The 22,724-nt window shown below is 39.8% G+C and overlaps 1 long non-coding RNA gene across 2 annotated transcripts; it reads left to right on the plus strand.

The window, feature by feature from the left end:
• Positions 1 to 3,442: 3,442 nt before the first annotated feature.
• On the plus strand, positions 3,443 to 9,605 carry LOC120436931. 2 transcript variants are annotated; one of them, XR_005610679.1, is made up of 5 exons: positions 3,443 to 3,520; positions 7,678 to 7,731; positions 8,173 to 8,261; positions 9,040 to 9,195; positions 9,440 to 9,605. It is a non-coding gene; the product is annotated as an uncharacterized LOC120436931 (long non-coding RNA). The 2 variants fall into 2 exon arrangements; XR_005610678.1 differs by lacking the exon at positions 8,173 to 8,261.
• The last annotated feature ends 13,119 nt before the right edge of the window (positions 9,606 to 22,724 follow it).

Raw genomic sequence — 22,724 nt, forward strand, 5'->3', positions numbered from 1 at the left:
GGAAGCAGGTTGAGTACACTGCCAGGACATTCGATTTGAGCAGTTGTGCAGCAGCTGTGAGGACCTGTGGTTAATGAGGTTCTCTCTTTTGTTCCATGCGTGCATCACAGTTGTACATTGCAGATCCAGGAAGTGTTGATGTTACATACAAAGCATTGTGCAGAAAATGTAACAGAGCAGGCGATGACCCCTTTTTATCTCTATACTGGAAAAGATGTTCAGCATAGCCAGGATATCTTTCTGTTATCTGAATTCAGTTATAGAACACTGGCAGTTAGGATAAGTTAACGCAGGTTTTCTCCTGCATGTTCACATCAAGGCACATGGCCAGTCATGATTATAACATATGACAATAAAAAAGTGATCAACTGAAAAAAAAGAGAGATTTTCAATGTTTCCCTGTCCTTTTATGTGCAATGTCTTTGCTTATATCGGTGGACTGTAGTCAATGAAAGGGTAGTTTATGAAAGGGTTCCATATAAAATAAAGAATTAACCTGTTTTGCAAATATCTTTATCCTCTTATTATTACTCTTTTGTTGCACTAATTAATCACATCATTTTTGTCCACTTAAAATGTCTTTTTAGAACTGAGGTTATTTTTGTTGCAATTTCTGATGCCCTCTTGGCCAAATATACTTTTACTGTCAGTGACACTTTTTTTTACTAACTAACTTTTACTAAATTTAATTCCAAAAAAGTTAGACCTATTTGCCTCGTACAGTTGTGATAAGTGCTAATATGAATGCTCCTTTATGTGGAATTAGATGGAAATGGTTTCAGAAAGAGTGTGTAACTGACGCGAGTGGATAGCTCAAAGCTGTGAGCGCGGTGTGGAATCTTTAGCTCTTGAATCAGTCCTCACTAAGGCCACACATATTTATGTTTCTTAAAAACATTGGTATTTGGCGAGACAGTACTAACATAACCAAAACTTGGAACTGTATTTGAGACGGGCTTTCCCAGTTCTCAAGAATGAAAACTTTCATTAATTTAACAAAATGATTTTCTGTGTTGTATTTAGAGTATCACCTATTCATGTTTTTTGTTGTACAAATTCTCATGTTTATTCAATCCATTTATTAAATCCATTTAAATAATTTTGTGATTAAGAATGTCTTGTTGAAAAGCAGTCCACACAGTTTATTTTGCATTATTGTAGCACTCATTATTGTGAAATATAACTTTGTACTCTTTTTTGTTTGTTATTAGTGTGTATTCAACTACGCAACCTTACAAGACAGGTTGATTAAAAAACACAGACACACACACAGACACACACACACACACACACACAAACTGTATATTTTAACTAGCCAATACTAAGACATTGTTTGACACATCGGTCGGTAAAAAAAAAAGAAAAAAAAGTGAAAGACAAAGTTCCTGGCTTTTATCTATTTGAGATATCTGTTGCCTCAGATTTCAGTGTGTGAAGAAACTGCTTGCAGTGGGTCAATGGACCATTTAGCAAGAAATGTTAAATGCTTATTTGAGACCGAACGACCCACTTTCAACCACTTTTTTTCAGTTTCTATTTTTTCTCATTTTTATTAAAGTTGCCTGTTTCTCAGCGTGTTCAACAATATAGTCTGTGTTCTAGTTTTGAAGTGTGGGATGTTTTCTGTGGAGATGGCATGAAAGGTTGCTTAGGACCATGGCACTGTTTCAGAGTTTTTCCCCACACACCAAAAATAAGGTTGGTGCAGTCGGATCTCCAGTGAAAGTAAATCCAAACTGAAAGCTGACTTTCGCTGTATTGCCTTCAGCTTGCCATTTTAGCTTTCTTTTGACCACCACTTGTACGAGGCTCTTCTGGATTAGAGTTTTGTCCAGGGGACATTTGGAGTCTGCAATTTACTTTTCAAATATTTATCCATCTTTGTTGTGGGTCCAGTAATGCTGTGGGTTCCTCAGAGTGTTACTGGAGGCCAAGGTAATGCCATCCAGAGCAAGAATCTGGTTAGATACCATATTTCTAAGATTTTCAGGGCCGAGTACAATAACCTCAGTTTTATCTGAAATAAGAAGCAGAAAGTTAGCGGTCTTCCAGGTCTTTATGGCTTTGAGACATTCCTGCAGTTTAACTAATTGGTGTGTGTTACCTGGCTTCATGGATAGATAGAGCTGCGTGTCATCTGCATAGCAGTGAAAATTTATGCTATGTCTTCTAATGATGCTGCCTAGGGGAAGCATGTATAATGTAAACAGAATTGGTCCTAGCACTGAACCCTGTGGAACACCATAATTGACCTTAGTGTGTGAAGAGGACTCTCCATTTACATGTACAAATTGGAGTCTATTAGATAGATATGATACAAACCACTGCAGTGCAGTACCTGTAATACCTACAGCATGTTCTAATCGCTCTAATAGGATATTATGGTCAACAGTATCGAATGCAGCACTGAGGTCTAGCAGGACAAGCACAGAGATGAGTCCACTGTCAGAGGCCATAAGAAGATCATTTGTAACCTTCACTAAAGCTGTTTCTGTGCTGTGATGAGCTCTGAAACCTGACTGAAACTCTTCAAATAAGCCATTCCTCTGCAGATGATCTGTTAGCTGTTTGACAACTACTCTTTCAAGGATTTTTGATATGAAAGGAAGGTTGGAGATTGGCCTATAATTAGCTAAGACAGCTGGGTCTAGAGATGGCTTTTTAAGTAAAGGTTTAACTACAGCCACCTTGAAGGCCTGTGGTACATAGCCGATTATTAGAGATAGGTTGATCACATTTAAGATTGAAGCATTAATTAATGGCAGGACTTCTTTGAGCAGTTTTGTAGGAATGGGGTCTAAAAGACACGTTGATGGTTTGGAGGAAGTAATTATTGAAGTTAACTCAGAAAGATCAATTTGAGAAAAAGAGTCTAACTTAACATCGATGGTACTAAAAGTAGCTGTAGATAATGTTACATCTGTGGGATGTGAAGATATGCGTAGCCTATTTGAGAGTTTTGAAATGTGTTAGAATGTAGAATTATTGTAGAGACACTGACACTGCCCTGGATGTAATAAAGGCCTGAGTGTGTCATAAACTTACACCCTAAAAAATTATTCAGGGGCTTAGTAAATATCATTATAATTCTAAGTTAGATGACCTTGATTAAATCTTTGAAAATCACAAAAGTGTTATCTTGAGTTGAAAATACTGAAAAGAATGCTTAAATTTTCAACACCAGTTTTTGAGTTGAACTGAGCTCTTTTGTTCAAGTTTATTTAAAAGAAAAAATTCTGTATTTGAAACACAGGGTGGATTATTTAAATCTACTCAATATATCTCATAGAAAGTACTCAAAATAACTGAGACACTGGTATTCATACTTATCATTGTCTTGAACTTTAATTATTAATGGTTCAAAATCAATATAATTTTGTCCCCAATGCTAACTTAAAACTTTGAGTAAGACTAATGACCTTTTGCATGTACCGGCATGAGGAGCATGGCCTCATGGGAGATTTTCTGCACGTTGAACGAGACAGACACACATCCACTGCAGACTTGGTAACGTTTTCAGGTAAGTGACCAATTCTTACATTAGCTGTCTTTATCCACACCGTTCTTTTATAACATGTTCTGAAGAAAGCGTTTGTCATGGTGGCTCACTTTTCGCAGCGTGTTTGTGCACGTTAATTTAAGTTTTCAACCCGTCTTCCAGTCAAGGCGGCGGGAAACCGCGCCCTTTATCCTTTACGTTCTGAGTCGCTATCTGCGTTCCGGGTAATTTGACCGAATGTCCCGGTACCAGCGACCTGACCGTTTAATGGGGGCATTTTAGGAACCACATGAAAGCAGGTGTGCTCAGACATTTCTAGAAAATGGCCCTGTTGAGTCGCGGTGCGGGAGCTGCGGTAGTAACGCGGCCTGACTCAGGCTGTGTCCCAATTCAGGGTCTGCACGCTTTAAGTACGCATTTCAAGTGCGAGTACGTCACCGCCACGCGACGACGGCTGTCCCAATTCAAAGTGTACTTCAAATGCATACTCCAAATGCGCCGTCGATTTCCCCAAATATCAAGCGTGGTCCGGTGCACGCTTCGTGGTCCCATATATCCCACAATCCATAGCGCGGCGGTGGGTGTGGATAATTTTGCCGCAAAATACGGCAGAAGGGAGCGGCTGAAGAGTGAACTGTCAAAAGTAAGTACTGAATATGATGTAACTTATTTATGTGCAAATGTTTAAGAACATTAAAACATTACTGTTGGCCACATGTCGGGAAAGTTATGTGACATTAGCGATGTTTGTACTTTCAGCGGTAACTTGGTTTTAAAGCCTCTACTTCTAAATATATATATAGTTGACTTTAATCTTACAGAGAATGTGATGAGTTTATGGATAATTAAAGTCAGTCATATATCCACAAACACAACGAGCTGAAAGTCAGTGATGCTGCTCGGTTTGCAGTCCTGAATATGACGGCACAAGCAGGATTCACTGCACTGTTAATGTTAGCTATGTTATATTGCTGCCTCTGTTCGGTGGTGTCGAGCCAAACGGACTTCAATGTGTGTTTGAACGAGCTGACGGTTCACTCGTTAAGCTGAAAGAAAGATGCTTTAATCACAGGAGTCACACATGTGTCCACTGGACCATCTGGGAACTCTTCTTGTTTAGCACTCGTAATAACACAAACACTAAATCCTCCTTCTCTTGTGCTGTTTTGTAGCAGTGTATACACCTGAGACTGTCACCTGTCTGTCTGTCCTGCACTCTCTCTCTGTTTCTTTCTCTCTGATTGTGGAATAAAAGTATCAACATGTATTTATAAGTTACACTTGTGTTTGAATCCTGCAGCTTATCACACATTTGATTTCCATGTGTGACAACTGCAAGTGTCCAGAGTGAGGACAGACTGAGGGACCCACTGCTGCACATCATCTGTGAGGCTTTGCACCCCTGATGATCCACCAGGACAAACTCAGCAGTGTGTGAGGAAGAGGAGGAGGAAGAGCCAGCAGCAGCTGACAGATGGAGAGAATAGACAGACTGTTCCCTGTTTGTGAAGGACTGCTAGGAAAGTTTAACATAACTAATTGTCTGTCCTGAATCAGTCTTATTAGGTAATGTTCACATAATGTTATCATCCCAGTGTTTTCAGTGTGGGAGAAAGTACTCAGGGCCTTCAAGTTACACACTATGAAAGGCAGCAACAAGTTTAATATTCAGAAACCTAAAGTATGTATCAGCAGCAGAATGGAGCTAAAAAAATAAATGTTTGTTTCAGTTCTATGAAGCTTTGAGTATTTTGGATTAGTAGCACTGCTGTGTTTGTTGCATCATATTGCTGTAATTGTTTATATGCTTTATATATTCTGAGGTAAGTTGATCTATAGTGTTACATCATATTCTATAAGGATGTTATGTGTTTGTATACTTTCTGCCCAGTTTGACCCATTTAGCAGAAGTTGGCCTGTTTAAGGCTCTGATATCTATTCTGTATGACTTAAAGCAGTTATGACATGGTCTGATTTTCTCACCCAATAAAGGAATATTTAATATATCAGTCTGCTCTTCATTCTATCAGAAACAGTTATCACAGCTCGTACATTTTCCTTTTTACACATATATGTAAGCATTGAGCCAAATTTAGTAATGCCAACATATTAAAAGAACAATGTTTGTCTCTTATATATAATACATCTGTATATACACTGTCAGAGATACTTGTCTTTGAGTGAAGATTTAAGGTGATAGGAGATATAATTAACTGCTACTTGCATCTTTGACCCAGAGTTCAAGCTCATATAAAAAAACACCCAGCACGCCCCTGCGGGCGGTTTATCCTTTAAGCTCGGGTCCTCTACCAGAGGCCTGGGAGCTTGAGGGTCCTGCGCAGTATCTTAGCTGTTCCCAGGACTGCGCTCTTCTGGACAGAGATCTCCGATGTTGTTCCCGGGATCTGCTGGAGCCACTCGCCTAGCTTGGGAGTCACCGCACCTAGTGCTCCGATTACCACGGGACCACCGTTACCTTCATCCTCCACATCCTCTCGAGCTCTTCTCTGAGCCCTTGGTATTTCTCCAGCTTCTCGTGTTCCTTCTTCCTGATATTGCTGTCATTCGGAACCGCTACATCTATCACTACAGCTGTCTTCTTCTGTTTGTCTACCACCACTATGTCCGGTTGGTTAGCCACCACCATTTTGTCCGTCTGCATCTGGAAGTCCCACAGGATCTTAGCTCGGTCATTCTCCACCACCCTTGGGGGCGTCTCCCATTTTGACCTCGGGACTTCCAGGTTATACTCGGCACAGATGTTTCTGTACACTATGCCGGCCACTTGGTTATGGCGTTCCATGTATGCCTTGCCTGCTAGCATCTTGCACCCTGCTGTTATGTGCTGGATTGTCTCTGGGGCATCTTTACACAGCCTGCACCTGGGGTCTTGCCTGGTGTGATAGACCCCAGCCTCTATGGATCTTGTACTCAGAGCTTGTTCTTGTGCTGCCATGATTAGTGCCTCTGTGCTGTCTTTCAGTCCAGCTTTGTCCAGCCACTGGTAGGATTTCTGGATATCAGCCACCTCCTCTATCTGCCGGTGGTACATACCGTGCAGGGGCCTGTCCTTCCATGATGGTTCCTCGTCTTCCTCCTCTTTCTTGGGTTTCTGCTGCCTGAGGTATTCACTGAGCACGCTGTCAGTTGGGGCCATCTTCGTGATGTATTCGTGGATGTTTCTTGTCTCATCCTGGACTGTGGTGCTGACACTCACCGGACTGGTGAGTGATATGACAATACATATAATAATACATATAATATTGTCCATATTATATTAACATTACCACAGTGAGATGACTTTAGTCTCATGAACAACATTAGCTAATTATTATTTACTAACTAATCTTGAAATGACTGTTCAGTACAGAAATGAAGCCCAACTATCATGTTTTACAGTCCTGTGGTCTCAACTAATCAAAGTGATGTCATGACAAAAATGAATGACCAACAAAACATTTTTTCTCCTTCATTTCTGTCACACAAAGCTGTATGAAACATTTCTCGCGGTTAGTATCATGGTTGCTAGGCAACCTGAACAACGCGACGAAGGCTAGACCGTCCCATTTCACAAGCCTCTCACTTCCGCACTTCCCGTACTTGTAGTACGCACCATACGTAGTACGCGTAGTGTGCGTACTTCAAGCGTGCATACCCTGAATTGGGACACAGCCTCACTCTGTCAGGTTGTTCAGGAGGAGATGAACAGACGTCATCAATGGCTTTGGTAACTAAGAAGACCTGCCCGCGGAACAGTTCATAGCAGCAACCATGCTGCTTAGCTTTCTTGTTCTATGTGGGGTCTTTCAGAGCATATAAGACGCTGCTTTCAGCTTTGTCCCGAACAGGGCCAGTTTTGAGAGAAACGCTGAGAGGACCGCCCGGGTCAGCAGATTACCTCATCCAGGGCGGTCCAAAGTACTATGGGGCCTTAAGTAAATTTAGACTCGGGGCCCTACTTCCTTTCAGATCCCAGAAAATAATGAAAAAAAAAAAAAAGCTTTGGTCCTTTGGGTCAAGCCAAAAGTACCATCATTTCCAGTATAGTTACTCCCAATTTACATAAATAAATGTTTATTTCAATCCAAGCTAAAATTTCTTATAAGAGATTGATGTTATGGCAGATTACTCAGTGACATGTTTTGTAATGATAAAGTTTTGATTTGTATTTTTTTCAGCACCATCTTCACCACCAGGAGAAAAAAATCTGCATCAACTACAAAGTAAAGCAGGTAATTTTACTCAGAGGACTTGATGTGTTAAATTTTGGAATGATATGATATTGTTTTATACAAGCTGAGTAGTGGATGGTGATACCACCTAAATATTTATATTGGTTTTATGGTGGGTTATTTTAGTCATACAAATGCCAAATCTAAATTTTGAGAATTTTTCAGTTCGGTAAATATATTGATGAGTTCATGGTCTGTCATCTAGTGTCACCATACTATCTTTTTATTTATACAGCGTGGTGATGTGATTCAGATTATTTCAATGTGGTTAAGTATTGTACTTTGTTCCATGTTGACTTATTTGTAAGTTGTATCCTCCACCTGAATTGGTAGTGAGTATTGGTTATTCAATCAGTTAATCATACAAAAACTGTGTAAATATGGTTATACACCATTCTGTCATCTTCATACTGTGAGACATATTTTCTCACAATTTTTTAGGTCACAGGTGATGAGATGGCAGTGTAAACTCTGCAAACATGAGGAGTCATCAAAAGTGTCACTACTCAAACATTATCGAGTGAAACATGGTACATTTGGTCATGGCTATTCCATACCCTGTCTTCATTTGAATTGTCCTTGCTCTTTTAAGACATGGGGTGCCTTACGCTCACACTTGTCTAGGTCTCACAGTTCGCATGAAACGGAGGGCTTCACAGACCGGAGTTTTCCGCCTGTTCCCCCTCTAGAGCCGAGCCTCGCTTCAGTTTTCGGCACCAAAATGACCAAGGTCGTTGGACAGCGACCGGCCCATCCCGCCAAACTTGACCAGCTGATAGCAAGGTTCACTGATCGCGCACATCAATGCACTGTTCAGTCAGCTGCAGTGACTAACAACACTGCCTTGCTAGCATTTGTCATCTCCAGGAAGGTGGAGGAAGCAGAGCTGCCAGAGGAGCTGAAAGGCTTTCTCTGTAAAGCCGCTGACGCGATTCTGAATATGTGCGCCACTTCAGCGGTGTGTTCCTCTCGCATCGCTGCCTGGCAGACGATGGTTCAGAGGGCAACCTGGTTCGCCTCTTCCCTCCAAGATTATACAATCTCACAGGAAATAGTGCAAGCAATTCATAACATAAAATTTAGAAGCTTAGTGGAAGATAATACTTTATGTTAAGGCTTTAGTCTGCATACTGAACAACTCCACTTATATGGATTTATGTCTGGATGAGTAAATTAATCTTTTGCATGTTAGAAAATAAGGTCCAGGTTGCAAAAAATGGTAGTTTCACTTAAAGATTTTTTTGTGATTGAATCAGAATTTTGGCCTTCAGATTTTTTGTCCTTGGTTTTTTGTCCTCTCCCATCCAGGTCAGTGCAGAGTTTCATAGGATCACGACCCTGAACCTTGAACCAAAGTTCATGTCATCGTTGGACTTGTATTCATCCAAACTCCTGTCCTTGTTTCAAGCCAAGAAAGGTGCTGCTGGACAACGCCACAGGGCACAGTTAAACCTTCTGCTTCAGGTAAGGAAGATTGCATTTTCTAACCACAAAAACGTTCCAACACAGCATTGAAGAGGCCCTTCCACTAAAAACGGCTTTTCTTAGGTTTCTGTTCAATATTTTAGCTCCACAGGTGTTCTTACCTTGATGGTGGGTGTGAAAACAGGTCAACAACAGAAAAAAAATAGTTATGTTTAAGCTAGAAATGGTAAGTCATGTTTTAAATGTGCAAATTTTGCCTCAGTTGAGACTTCCTGTTTTACAGAGTGGAAATTCCATCGAGAAAAAACGAGAAGTCATCATCAGATGTCTCATTGACCATCTGGGAGAGGATCCAAGTGCCTTAATCAAAACCTTTGAGGTTGGTGCAATAAATCTGTTTTAGGAATATTAGTAGTTTATTTTAGCTTGTGAGATCATAGAAAAGTTTTAAGATACTGTTCTAAAGAAAAAAAAACCACTTCAAAGTAGGGATGCACCGATCCCGATACTGGTATCGGGTATCGGGGCCAATACTGTAAAATGTGTGCGTACTCGTACTCGTAAAAGTTAACCGATACCATGAACCGATACTTATGTAGCCCGGATGGGAATTTGGGAGTAGATAGTCATAATTCCCATGGACTTGAACGCCACATAAGGTGTTCACAGTTCACAGAAGAGAACGGCATGGAGAGATGCACGAGGTTAGCTGAACCAAAGTGAGAGACTCGGCTAGTTTTACTGAGGTTAACTTGCACAAAAGAGTGTGTGACTAGAAAGCTAACCGTGTGAGAGCTTCACAACAGAGTGTGGGTGAAGTGACTTTTGTTTCAACGGTCGCACCACCGTCCGTGGAAAACTGTGTTTCCAGCCATGACCGCCGAGGCTAAAGGCTAGCCGGACTGCTTGGCTGCGCCACGGAGGCAGCTGCTATGGACTGTCGGAGAGCTGGACAGTGACTGGCTAACGCGCTGTAGCAGAGACAGCATCGGGTCCGCAGGGAGTGGATTTAGTGTGGGACTGGTGAATGGCGACCTACCGAGCAACGGAACTGTAAGTCAGACTTTTGTGCTCTTACTGGGGAGAAGAGGATTTTTCTCCATCGTCCGGCGTGAGCAGCAAACAGGCCTGCAACAAGTGTGAATGTGAGTGTGTGTGGGGCCCATGTGTGAATATTGTATGTTTAGTGGATTTATATAACGTGTTTTGGACTGTATATTAGTGAGTCACTTACCAAAAGGTGATAACATAAGTTGGGTTGTTTAATATAATTTGAAAGGGAATTATTTCATTTATACAGTGTATTTCATTTGGTTAAGGAATTGGAATATCAATATCATAAAAAAGGGATGTGTTGTACAGTATTTGTCTCTGCCCTTACGTTCAGTAAACGTTTCGTTTGTGTTAAAGAGTTGTGTGGGGTCGTTTCTTTACTACCGGTTAAGTTTAACTTGTGTGTGGTAGAAGTATCGGTTTTTGTACTCGGTATCGGCAAGTACTCAGATCCAAGTATCGGTATCGGATCGGTTTGAAAAAATTGGTATCGTTGCATCCCTACTTCAAAGCATACAAAAGAATAGCATTTGCTCAAAGATTTTGGAGCACAGTGTCCACATATTATGAGTACCGGTGATGTCATACAAATGAAACTTTTTGTTTCAATGTTTGGAAATATGTGAGCTTAAAACAGTGGTTTCTCTTTTTAAAGGACTGTGCTGATGCTGTCTTTGTTGAAGAGGCTTTGGCTGAGGAGGTGATGAAGATTTACCTGCTGCAGAATCAAGACAGGTCAGGCGAACCTACTGATGTGGGTATTGTTATTGAAGGCGTTACTGTTCTGGGCAAACGTGGGAATCTGAGCAAAGTCTGTTGCTATCTTTTGGGACTGTGCTATGCTCTGGATCTGAAATACCCCAAGAATCTCAAATGCACATTTGAAGCATTTCAAAAAGTGTTCATGGAGCTGGATCCAGGAAACCTTTCTGTCAAGGTTCAAAGACTGAAAAATGACCTCTGTTAATTGTAGACAAAATTTCACAGGGCTGTTCTTAAAGTGTTAGACTTGTTAAGTGACATGTAATGCTCATCAAAAGGTTCAGTTATGGCATTACATTGTGTTGACATTCCTGTTCATAAATAATGTTTGTACCATAAACTGTGTTTTTGTATTAACTTTCCAGATTCACATTAAGGTGTAAATGGGAGAGTATCTTCTGTATGTTTTTTTTTTTTTTTTTTTTTTAGCGCAATCCTTTTTGAAACCTTTTTATTTAAATTATGGATGTTTTTTGGTCACTCTTTAGTTATAATCTTCCCAATTTTTTTGGAATCAAAATAAGATGTTCAAAAACTATGTCACAGTGCAAATGGTTTTTTATTCAGGATTTATATTTTTGGGATCTTAATTTTATTTTTGTCATTTGACCTTTTCTGAAAAGGTAAAGCACTGCGTTCACTTGAGCCACTTTTATTCTTTGTATGGCAGGTAAATTTTTCTTGTTGTTAGCATCAATATGCCAGTTTTACAGAGTTTTATCAAGCATGCCAATTTGGATGCAATTTTATTATTTAAGGCTGTTGTGACTGAAATTTTATCCAAGTTTTATCCACTGAATGTAGAACAGATTTCAGCTCACTGTGTTCAGAGAAGGAATCTGCTAAATGTGTGATTCACAAAAAAGCTGGTTAAAATAAATCATTGTGAATAATGTTGAACTGACGTGGTTCTTTTTTCCTGTTGGGGTGTGTGTGTGTGTGTGTGTGTGTGTGTGTGTGTGTGTGTGTGTGTGTGTGTATAATATAAACACTTAACTTAAGCAAAAACATTAATTACAATTAACTTTAAAATATTAAGTAAATTGAACCATTATTTAAAAACAAATAATTGTAATGGTGTAGGTTATATGTGCCAAGCATTTCAGCATTTCCTAATTAATATTTTATGTAGTTTGAACTTTTGGTTACTGTTGTTTTAACTTACATTTTCAATTGTATTTACTCAATTTTGTATGTTACTGTAACATCTTTAATTGTTCATAACAACTTATTCCATTTTAGTTGGATTTACTCAATTAATAAGGTGTATTTAAGAGATGTGATTGTTTTTGCATTTACTCATTATTTTTGAGTGTAAAAGTGTTGCACCAAAATATTTAAGTAATTATCAGTTTTAGTTCTTAGAGTGTAGGAGTAGATTTCTAGGAGACCCTCCCCCAGGTTTATGTTGAGTGGAAATTCCTCAGGGCATGCCTGGGTGGGAGTCTCAAAGTTTGTAACTAAATAACTTTGGTTTGGAAGGGAGATGGACTTTTATGACCCTCAGGAAGGCACGTACATAGAAATATATGCACATAGTGCTTAAACTGTTACACTCACACATCCACACGCACACTCACTCACGTGCACTCACATAGACACACGGATACGCGCACACACAGGCACTCACGTGCTCGTGCATACACACAGACACAGAGTTTCCAGCATACCATGGGGGGTTTTATGATGGGGTCGCTCCTACAAAACTGTGTTTCACAGACAAAGGAGTGAAGATTTTGCAGAGGGACACTGGCCTGGCAAGTCTTCCCTTCTAGAAGAATGCATGCTTAAATGAGGATGAATAAAGATGAATAAAAGTTTTGTGAAAATGACTACTGAGTCCGGTGCATCTCTGGAGGCCTGAGGAATAAAAAGAACCGGGGTGAAACTGATTTCCCAACAGTTGATTATTGGTAATTTTTTCTCTAATGTTTAAAATTTTATTAGTGAAGAAGTTCATGAAGTCATTACTAGTTAACGTTAAAGGGATTGTTGGCTCAGTAGAGCTCTGACTTTTTGTCAGCCTGGCTACAGTGCTGAAGAGAAACCTGGGGTTGTTCTTATTTTCTTCAATCAGTGACGAATAGTAAGATGTTCTGGCTGTGCGGAGGGCTTTCTTATAAAGCAGCAAACTATTTCTCCAGGCTAAATGATGATCCTCTAAATTTGTGACACACCATTTCCTCTCCAGCTTACGAGTTATCTGCTTTAGGCTACGTGTTTGAGAATTATACCACGGAGTCAGGTACTTCTGATTTGAGGCCTTAGTTTTCACAGGAGCTACAGTATCCAGAGTCGTACGTAGTGAGGAGGTAAAATTATTAACAAGATAATCGACCTCTGTTGGGGTAGCGTTCAGATAGCTGCTCTGCTCTGTGTTGGTACAGGGCATTGAAGATGATAACAGTGGGTGGATTATATTCTTAAACTTAGTTACAGCACTTTCAGAAAGACATCTACTGTGATAAAGTCTACTCTCCACTGCTGTGTAATCAATCATTGTAAATGTAAATGTTATCAGGAAATGATCAGACAGCAGAGGGTTTTCAGGAAACATGACCTATGGAACATGGTCAATGGAACAAAACTGATCTCATACTGGACTAAACCTCGTCCCACCTCCGTTTGGGACCCAATAAGCTGTTTCGTATTATTACCATTATTTTTGTTTGTGCTATATCTGTTAAATGATCAGTTTCTATGCCATATGTTAGAACAAGATCTAGAGTGTGATTAAAGTGGTGGGTGGGTTCTTTTACATTTTGAGAGAAGCCAATTGAGTCTAATAACAGATTAAATGCGATGTTGAGGCTGTCATTTTTAGCATCTACATGGATGTTAAAATCACCCACAATAATTATTTTATCTGAGCTGAGCACTAAATCAGATACAAAGTCTGAGAAATCAGAGAGAAACTCTGTGTAAGGCCCAGGTGGACGATAGATGATAACAAGTAAGACTGGTTTCTGAGTTTTACAGCTGGGGTGGACGAGGCTAAGCATCAGGTTTTCAAATGAATTAAAAGTCTGTCTTGGTCTTTCGTTAATTAATAGGCTGGTGTGAAAAATTGCTGCCACACCGCCCCCCTCGGCCTGTGCTTCGAGATTTCTGGTAGTTAGAATGACTCGGGGTGTTGATTCATTTAAACTAACATACTCATCCTGCTGCAACCAGGTTTCTGTAAGGCAGAGTAAATCGATTTGTTGATCAAGTATTAAGTCATGTACTAACAGAGACTTGGAGGAGAGAGACCTAATATTTAATAATCCACATTTCACTGTTTTACTCTTTGGTTCAGATGTGGATACTGTATTGTTCTTTCTTTGTGATTTTTATGTTTAAGTTGTTTATTGCTGGTTTTAGTTTGTTTTTGTCTGTTTGGGAGCTGACACAGTCTCAATGGAGATGGGTTTTTAGGGGGGTAGCAGGAGGAGAGAAGCTGCAGAGAGGCGTGTAAGACTGCAACTCTGCTTCCTGGTCCCAACTCTGGATAGTCATATTTTGGGGGGGTGTTAATAAATTGGTCCATATTTCTAGAAATGACAGCTGCTCCATCCAAAGTGGGATGGATGCCGTCTCTCCTAACAAGGGAGGGGAATGCAGCTCCAGCAGGGGTTCTGTTAGGGTTCAATGTTGAGAGAAGAATCCATAAAAACCACAGATCCAGGCGTGTGCAATTTAGACGGCATTTTAATGAACACATGTGTGAGTTCAACAACCCAATCAGTGTTGAACTGCACTTACAATCATGAGACAAGGTTTTATATGGGTACAATAACAAAGCCCCCCTCTTTTACAAAAATAGACAATAGTACAGCTTACGTCAATCCAAACCACAAAATGTTCCCTGACCTTTAACATTGCTCTAAAAACATTGTCTTCGGTCGGTGCTTCCCTCTTCGCTGTCGCTCGTCTGGTGCACTTCCTCTAAGTACGTCGGCACACTTCTGCATTTCTGTGTGTATGTGTCTGCAGTGTATGCTACGTACGTGTCATGACCTCTCACTATTTGTCTGTCTGTGCGTGCAGAGTTTGCATCTGCTTTTCTGATCCTTAGTTGACCTCAACTTAAGCAACCAACCAGGCTAAGGCCATCCTGTGTGTAATGATCTTGACTTATATGTGAAATATATAAACAACTGTTTCAATCTACCACAACTGCTTAAGGCTTAATCCGCAATAAATGCATACTAAACACCCTTGCACTTAAACTTCTGGCTTCAGTTTCACTTCTGCAAAACATGCTCTGCAGACGGCGCGTTTTTGTTTCCTGTCTCATTTTGGCACAGAGAGTATTCTCCTGTCTCTGCCCTCTACACAGAGATCATAAAAGCATTAATAACATTTAAATTATAGATTCAACAGAACCATTTAAAATGGTTCTTCTTTGGACCTGTAATAAAGGCTATAACCATATATCTGAACATCTGAATGCATCTAAATGCAACCTCACTATTAATACTGAAATGTTAATGATGATTATAAAAATAGCAGCAACTAATAGCAGGACAATATTTCTATTCCTGACACTCCCACTCTTGACCTCTTGACCACAAGAGGTCACCATACTGTGTGTTGGGTCACTGCTTGGCCCATTCAGCTGCTCCCCTGTCCATCCCAGACATCATGGACATTTAGGATCACTGTTCTTAGCTCTGACCCTCTCTTGGCATCCTGTGACTTAACAAATCAGACAACCTCATGTCATCTAGGTGGTCTTAGTTATAAAATGCCCGCTCCCACTTGAGAACACTTCATGCTTAAGTGGTCTCTGCTCCTCTTCTGGGTCCCACTCTAGTGGAAATCTGGCCACCTGCAAAGGAAACAAAACACTTTCTCCCTACTATGCTCTAAGTTACTCTGTTCCTCGATTGTTCTCAAAACATGAACCTAATTTCGTATTTGGTTTTGACTTTTATTCCTATATAATCTTAAACATCACTCATCTCAATCTACAGCTTTCTAACAGTCTTACAGCACTGCTGTCATACGTTTCCTGTTTTTCCTTATCTGATCATCAACATCCTGTGCACAAAACTGCCACTGCTGCAAGGGCCTCTCATCTAAAGTCACCTTTCACAAGCAAAATCATCATAAAATCATTGTAAGGGCTTATTCTACTAAAAGGATCAAAGAAAAACAACCATTTTAATCAACTAAGTTTAAGCATATAATCAATTACTCCTAAATAACTTTCATCATAGCTAAAAGCTGAACTCTAACAGTATTTTGAACTCCCATTTCCTGGGTGATAACCTGTTTGAATATATCATTTTATTTCATTTTGCTGCTTTTAATGTAATGGTACATTCTAATTATATTTTATCAGTCATTATATTTTATCAGTTTTAACCAAAATACATAAGCTTTTCCCCTTTGGACCTGGTTTAAAGCAAAAACTTGATCCCTTCAACAAGTATTTGTTATCCTGTAACTGCATTTTATATAAGAGGACTAATTTAGAACTGCATGTGTTATCTCCATATTTTACATGTCACCCAATTTAGTTACAAACGAAACTCCTATTCAGTTAAATGCTAAATGGATTTCAGGCCTTTTGCCTGGAATCAATACTGTCAGGTCTTAATGAACTCTATATGTCTGTAAGCGTGTGCAATCCTTCAATAACTCAGGTCATTCTCACAGTAGATTGGCTAATCATAACGTTAACCAAAAGTTTGTGACCCTCAAGAGACGACTCTCTGAGCCACAACTCCATCAAAGGCACAAAAATGCAATGTGTATGAAAAATCATTTCTACATATATAATCTCCAATATTATTCATTTGAGTCAGCGAGACTTTTAACATCCTCATAAAAAGCTCTCCTCTACCCTAAAAATAAATCTATTTACTACATTATAACAACATTCTAACATTATGTCACTGTTACAACTTATCCTAAAAATCAAAAAGAAATCCCACATTTTCTACTCATAAAATCTTCACTATTTTCCCCAAAGCATATCCTTTATTCCCACAATTTCCCTTTAAATTTGGTGTACAACTTCTTATTAACCCCAGCAATTTATCTTCTAAACAGAATTCGGTTCATTTTACTCCTTTCTTTAGAATTAACAATCTCTGCCTCAGTTTTACCATCTCTAAATTATCAAACAACCCCGATCATTATAAAATCCTAGTAAAACCCTTTCAAATTAAACAAATTAAATCTTAAATCCTCTCTTTTGACACATCTCATGTGGCAAAAAACTCAACATGCTTCACCCAAGCTTAACAAATCAAAAGGAAAAAAGGTTAGTCATTTCATTTCCCAGAACAGCTCAGCAATTCTCCTCTCCGGTGTTTTGCTCCAGCCCTGAAAACCTGTGTTTAAGGAACAAAATCAATTCAATCATCATGTCAAATCCTCCAACTCGTTGCTCCATGCAAAGTCTGGATCCTTGGAATTTCCTGAAAACAAAACCTGTGCCTTACATTTCATACTCAACTCTCCCTTTATGATCTAGTCTGTGTCATGACACAAAATAAACTTAAACAGAACAGTTATTAATCATGTGTTACCTCAGTTAATGGTAACTTAAGTTACATCAATGTTTCCCTTTTAGCATTTTATAATGTATCAATATGGTCTAACCCAAATCAACAAAGCAGAAATTCACTCAAAGGAACATCAGCATCCCCAGATTTAAGTCTTCCACTTCTCCTGTTTGTCAACCTTTATTTATTTCCCCTTGGTCCAACCACTCACATTCACTCCCATGCATTCACATGATATTTTTTGCTGATCTGCAGCCTTCCGCACACGTCATCAGATGCTCCACATCAGCAAAATGAGCTCAATCATTTGTTTTATTTCGTTTTCTTTTTTTTAGGAAAATAGTTCTCTATACTTTTGACTGGATTGAATCGATACAATCCATTTTTAGACAGAGACTCGCCGCCGATCAGTCTCTGATTGTAATCAATTATAATTCCGTAATGCCCACCTGATTTTCGTACTTGGTAATTTTGTCAGCGCCGTCCATTCACTCTCTTCCAGGCCTGCTTAGAACAAAATGAAAAGAGAGCTGATTATTAGCTCATCAAAGTACAAAACAAAATCACCTGACAGGTTTTTTTCTCTAAGTGCACTGTTACAAAAACTATGGGCCCTTTTAGACATGTCCATGTTTATCAAAACTCCCTCTCTTGAAATAGAAACAACAGCCTCAAAAATCTAAAACAATCTTAAATTTCACCCATTCAACACACCGAAAACCTCGTCAAAAGATCAAAGACCGTTTTCATTCAGCACAAGATAAAAACCAATTTCAACAACGTATCATCCTTAAATTATAAATTTCCTGTCCAAATCTGCCCCTCTGAACAGACCTGACCACCGTAATCAAATATCCTGATACTTTACCATTATATATTTCTCCCCATACTCTTCAACAGCCACTGCTCTCTCTTGAACTGAACCGAAAGCCTCCGACACACACACACACAGGAAGTGTCTCTGCTCCAGCTAATTTGCATAAACCCACAGCTCAACAGCCAACTTAACAAGAGGAATACATGTTTAAACCTTATCACATCATTGAATTATTTTCATTTTCTTTCTATACTAATCACTTACTTTGATAAATCAGTGCAAGAGCACTCCTGAGTCACTCTTATAGACACTTTTCTTTTGTTTTTTCCATCTATTTTAAATCTTTCCATCAATTGTATTAACCATTCACACCATTTTAACCCTCATGAAATTAGCAGGCTGATTTAATTACGTATGTTTGTGTTCTTAGCCAGGTTTTAAGTCATTATCTGTTCATTAATCTTCATGAGCTTGTCTCTGTAAGGTTAGTGCATTTTCTGTTTGTATGTGTGGTTTTATAAATGTTTCTTTTGCAGTGTTTCAAACTCCTTTTGACAGGGTGTATTTTCTCTCTGGTTCATCACTGGTCATTGTTAATGACATTTCCCCTCCGCCTGTGCCCAGTGGCCTTACCTGTTAAATCCCGTCTCCTCCAGTGACTCCAAGGTCACCCGGGACTTAGGTTCGAGCAATCGTGACTGCGCCTTGCCTTAGGTTGTCCCAGGGTTTCGAGGTGGGATCTTACCCGTCATGGGCTGTCCAGCCTTCCATGCCCGCCTACTACAGGAGCCAACTGGGCAAGGGTGTTATCAGACCTAGGGGACACACTGGTTCTGGAAATTAAAGGAGTGTAAACTGCTTTCTTTATTAAACTTTCCAACAATAATTTCACATGTAACAGTTTGTGTACGTGCATTTTCAATTCATTAATGTAATTGTTAGTTCCTGTATTTATTTCTCTCAGTCTGTCTCTTTTCTAAAACCTGTAATTAATATAATTTTATTACTTTATTACTTTTTCTTAAAACATGCATTCGCTTCATCTTCTTAGAGTTTAACTCATCTGTCTATTTCTCTGGGTGCTCCCCTGACATCATCAGTCACACACACACCTTCCTCTCACACACACTTTTAAAGGTTCTAACCTCTTTAGTCATTCAGTAATCGTCTCACACACTGCCTTTTCTCTCTCAAACTGCCATTTTCCACTCACTCAGACAAATCATGCAGAGTCACTCAAATCAAATACTGACAGCATTCACACAGTTGAAATCACACAAAATACGCTTTCATACGAGTATTTTGGACATGCCTTCCATGATCAGAAAGAGCAAGTCAAAAGAAAAAGAAAAAGAAAACTGAAACCTCTCATCATCCTCGCAGCTTCTCCCCACACACACATAACTGAAAATAAAACACACCAACATTTATGGCTCACGAAATATACATCTATCAAAATTCAGTCATTTACTATGCATCCACACTAATATATTCACACTGTATTTACACTCTCATAATAAGCTCTTATATACAGGCATTTAGCAAAAGCTCTCAGTCCTCTCAAAATTGAAACCACCCTCTCTGCGCGTCACTGCTGCTCATTTGCATTTACACACACAATCAGTGCACTTCCGGCTGTGCATGACTGACACAGAGACTGATCCTACTCATAGATCTCATATTTTATATTACAGACGTCTTAAATTACAACTGCACAGATTTTTTTTAGGCCTTGTCGCTCCTACAAATTTCGAAAATTTACCATAACCGACTCGAACGGGCAAACCTCAGGTTTTTTGCAATCAATTCACCAGACCAGACTCGAACTGCTCTGTCCAGATTTCTAGCCCTAACTTAATTTACCGGTAGCCAAAAAGCGCAAGAATAGGGGACTTGAACCCTAGCTTATCTCAGGATGCCCTGTACCCCACGGTCAAGCCAAACCGAGCTAACCCTACTCGCCGGTAGGTCAACAATGCGCGTCCGCATCGAGGAGGGATCGCAACGTCCGGGCTATGCGCTTCTTAACAGACGCCGCTGTCGTTCTAGAAAAATTTAGAATAATTTGAAACAACAATCTACACCCAACACAGGATTAAGATTGAGGACAACCCTCAACAGTTTTAGAGATTCCCCAGTCCTCTTCGGATGTTGCCCGAAACTATCCCTAGTCATCGCTAGGTGAAGGATAGATTTCTCTATCCAGCAGGGAGCGTCACCTCCGAGAAAGTTCTTAAGGGTTGCATAACCAATGGGACTTGAACCCACACAATGACCAAATTCCCTATCATTCTAAAAGTTCACTTCGCAGTCCAACTGCTTTAATTCTCTTTTCATTCCTTTATTCTCATTACTCAGTACTGTCACTTATACTTCATTATCATTACTTCAACCGGTAAACTTCATCAAAATTTCGCCAAAATTAAAAAACAGACATTTACCAGTAATTCCAGTGAGTAGACTTTAATTTGACATGCCCAATGTGACACCTTTTGGAAATATATTTCAACAGGCAGTGTCTTACCTTTAAATGCCCCGGGGAATGCCTGCTCACTTTCACCACTGATTACCGTCTGCCCGTCCAATTACCACGGACCCCGGATCTCACCAAAACCCCAACATTCCCTCTCTCTCACCGGAACGAGCCCCCAAATGTTAGGGTTCAATGTTGAGAGAAGAATCCATAAAAACCACAGATCCAGGCGTGTGCAATTTAGACGGCATTTTAATGAACACATGTGTGAGTTCAACAACCCAATCAGTGTTGAACTGCACTTACAATCATGAGACAAGGTTTTATATGGGTACAATAACAAAGCCCCCTCTTTACAAAAATAGACAATAGTACAGCTTACGTCAATCCAAACCACAAAATGTTCCCTGACCTTTAACATTGCTCTAAAAACATTGTCTTCGGTCGGTGCTTCCCTCTTCGCTGTCGCTCGTCTGGTGCACTTCCTCTAAGTACGTCGGCACACTTCTGCATTTCTGTGTGTATGTGTCTGCAGTGTATGCTACGCACGTGTCATGACCTCTCACTATTTGTCTGTCTGTGCGTGCAGAGTTTGCATCTGCTTTTCTGATCCTTAGTTGACCTCAACTTAAGCAACCAACCAGGCTAAGGCCATCCTGTGTGTAATGATCTTGACTTATATGTGAAATATATAAACAACTGTTTCAATCTACCACAACTGCTTAAGGCTTAATCCGCAATAAATGCATACTAAACACCCTTGCACTTAAACTTCTGGCTTCAGTTTCACTTCTGCAAAACATGCTCTGCAGACGCGTTTTGTTTCCTGTCTCATTTTGGCACAGAGAGTATTCTCCTGTCTCTGCCCTCTACACAGAGATCATAAAAGCATTAATAACATTTAAATTATAGATTCAACAGAACCATTTAAAATGGTTCTTCTTTGGACCTGTAATAAAGGCTATAACCATATATCTGAACATCTGAATGCATCTAAATGCAACCTCACTATTAATACTGAAATGTTAATGATGATTATAAAAATAGCAGCAACTAATAGCAGGACAATATTTCTATTCCTGACAGTTCCCTCTGTGCAGGGTCATGGTGGCTCTGTACACGTCCCTCAGGGAAGGAGGGGAGGGATTGTCCTATATAGGGCTTTGGAGCGTGATGTCACGGGGGTGGGCGTGGAAAGGATTTTGGCCCGATCCACCATTTTGGGGGTCTAGCGCAAGTGAAAAGGGAGCAAAGGCACACACAACAGCCATGGTTCGTATTTGCTGTGTGGTCGGCTGCAATGTGTGATCGCACGACTGGCAAGAGAATAAGCTTGAAAAGGGTTTATCTTTTCATTCTTTCCCAACCTGGAAGCAACATGAGGCAGCTCGTGTATCGATGTTACCAAACGATATGTCTAGCCTGGATAGCAGCTGTGAGACGAGCTGATATCCAGTTCTCTTCCATCTCCAAATATCTGTTGGTGCTCCAGACATTTTCATTCCGGTAAGTTCTAAATATGTTCATATCACTCTTTATAGCCTATTAGTTTTATTTTCGATGAGCTCTGAGGTCATAGCAAATTAGAACAAACATCCTACTGAGTGATTTTGCAGAACTACCTTCTATTTATAGAGTTTCTAATTATTTGGCATTATTGCAGCAAACCAGCCTATGAAATGGATAAAATACATCGTGACTGGGTTCCAGCGCTACATAACGGACCTGCTTCAAACTTACCACCATGCCAATCAGATTACTTCTTCCATGTGAGGGTGAAGAGGTGACCCTTCTGGATAAGATGGTGAAGGTTTGCTGCGTTTGGGGAACAGTGTTGTAGTAAAACCAGGGAAAATGAAACTTGCTCCTGTTAAATATTCTTAAGTCTTTTGCTGTATAAATAGTTATATTTTTTTTCAAAAGATACAGTAAATAATGTTAGTAGTGGGTGATATCATGTAAA

Source organism: Oreochromis aureus, unplaced genomic scaffold (genome assembly GCF_013358895.1).
Source record: "Oreochromis aureus strain Israel breed Guangdong unplaced genomic scaffold, ZZ_aureus HiC_scaffold_360, whole genome shotgun sequence".
NCBI classification, from domain to species: domain Eukaryota; kingdom Metazoa; phylum Chordata; class Actinopteri; order Cichliformes; family Cichlidae; genus Oreochromis; species Oreochromis aureus.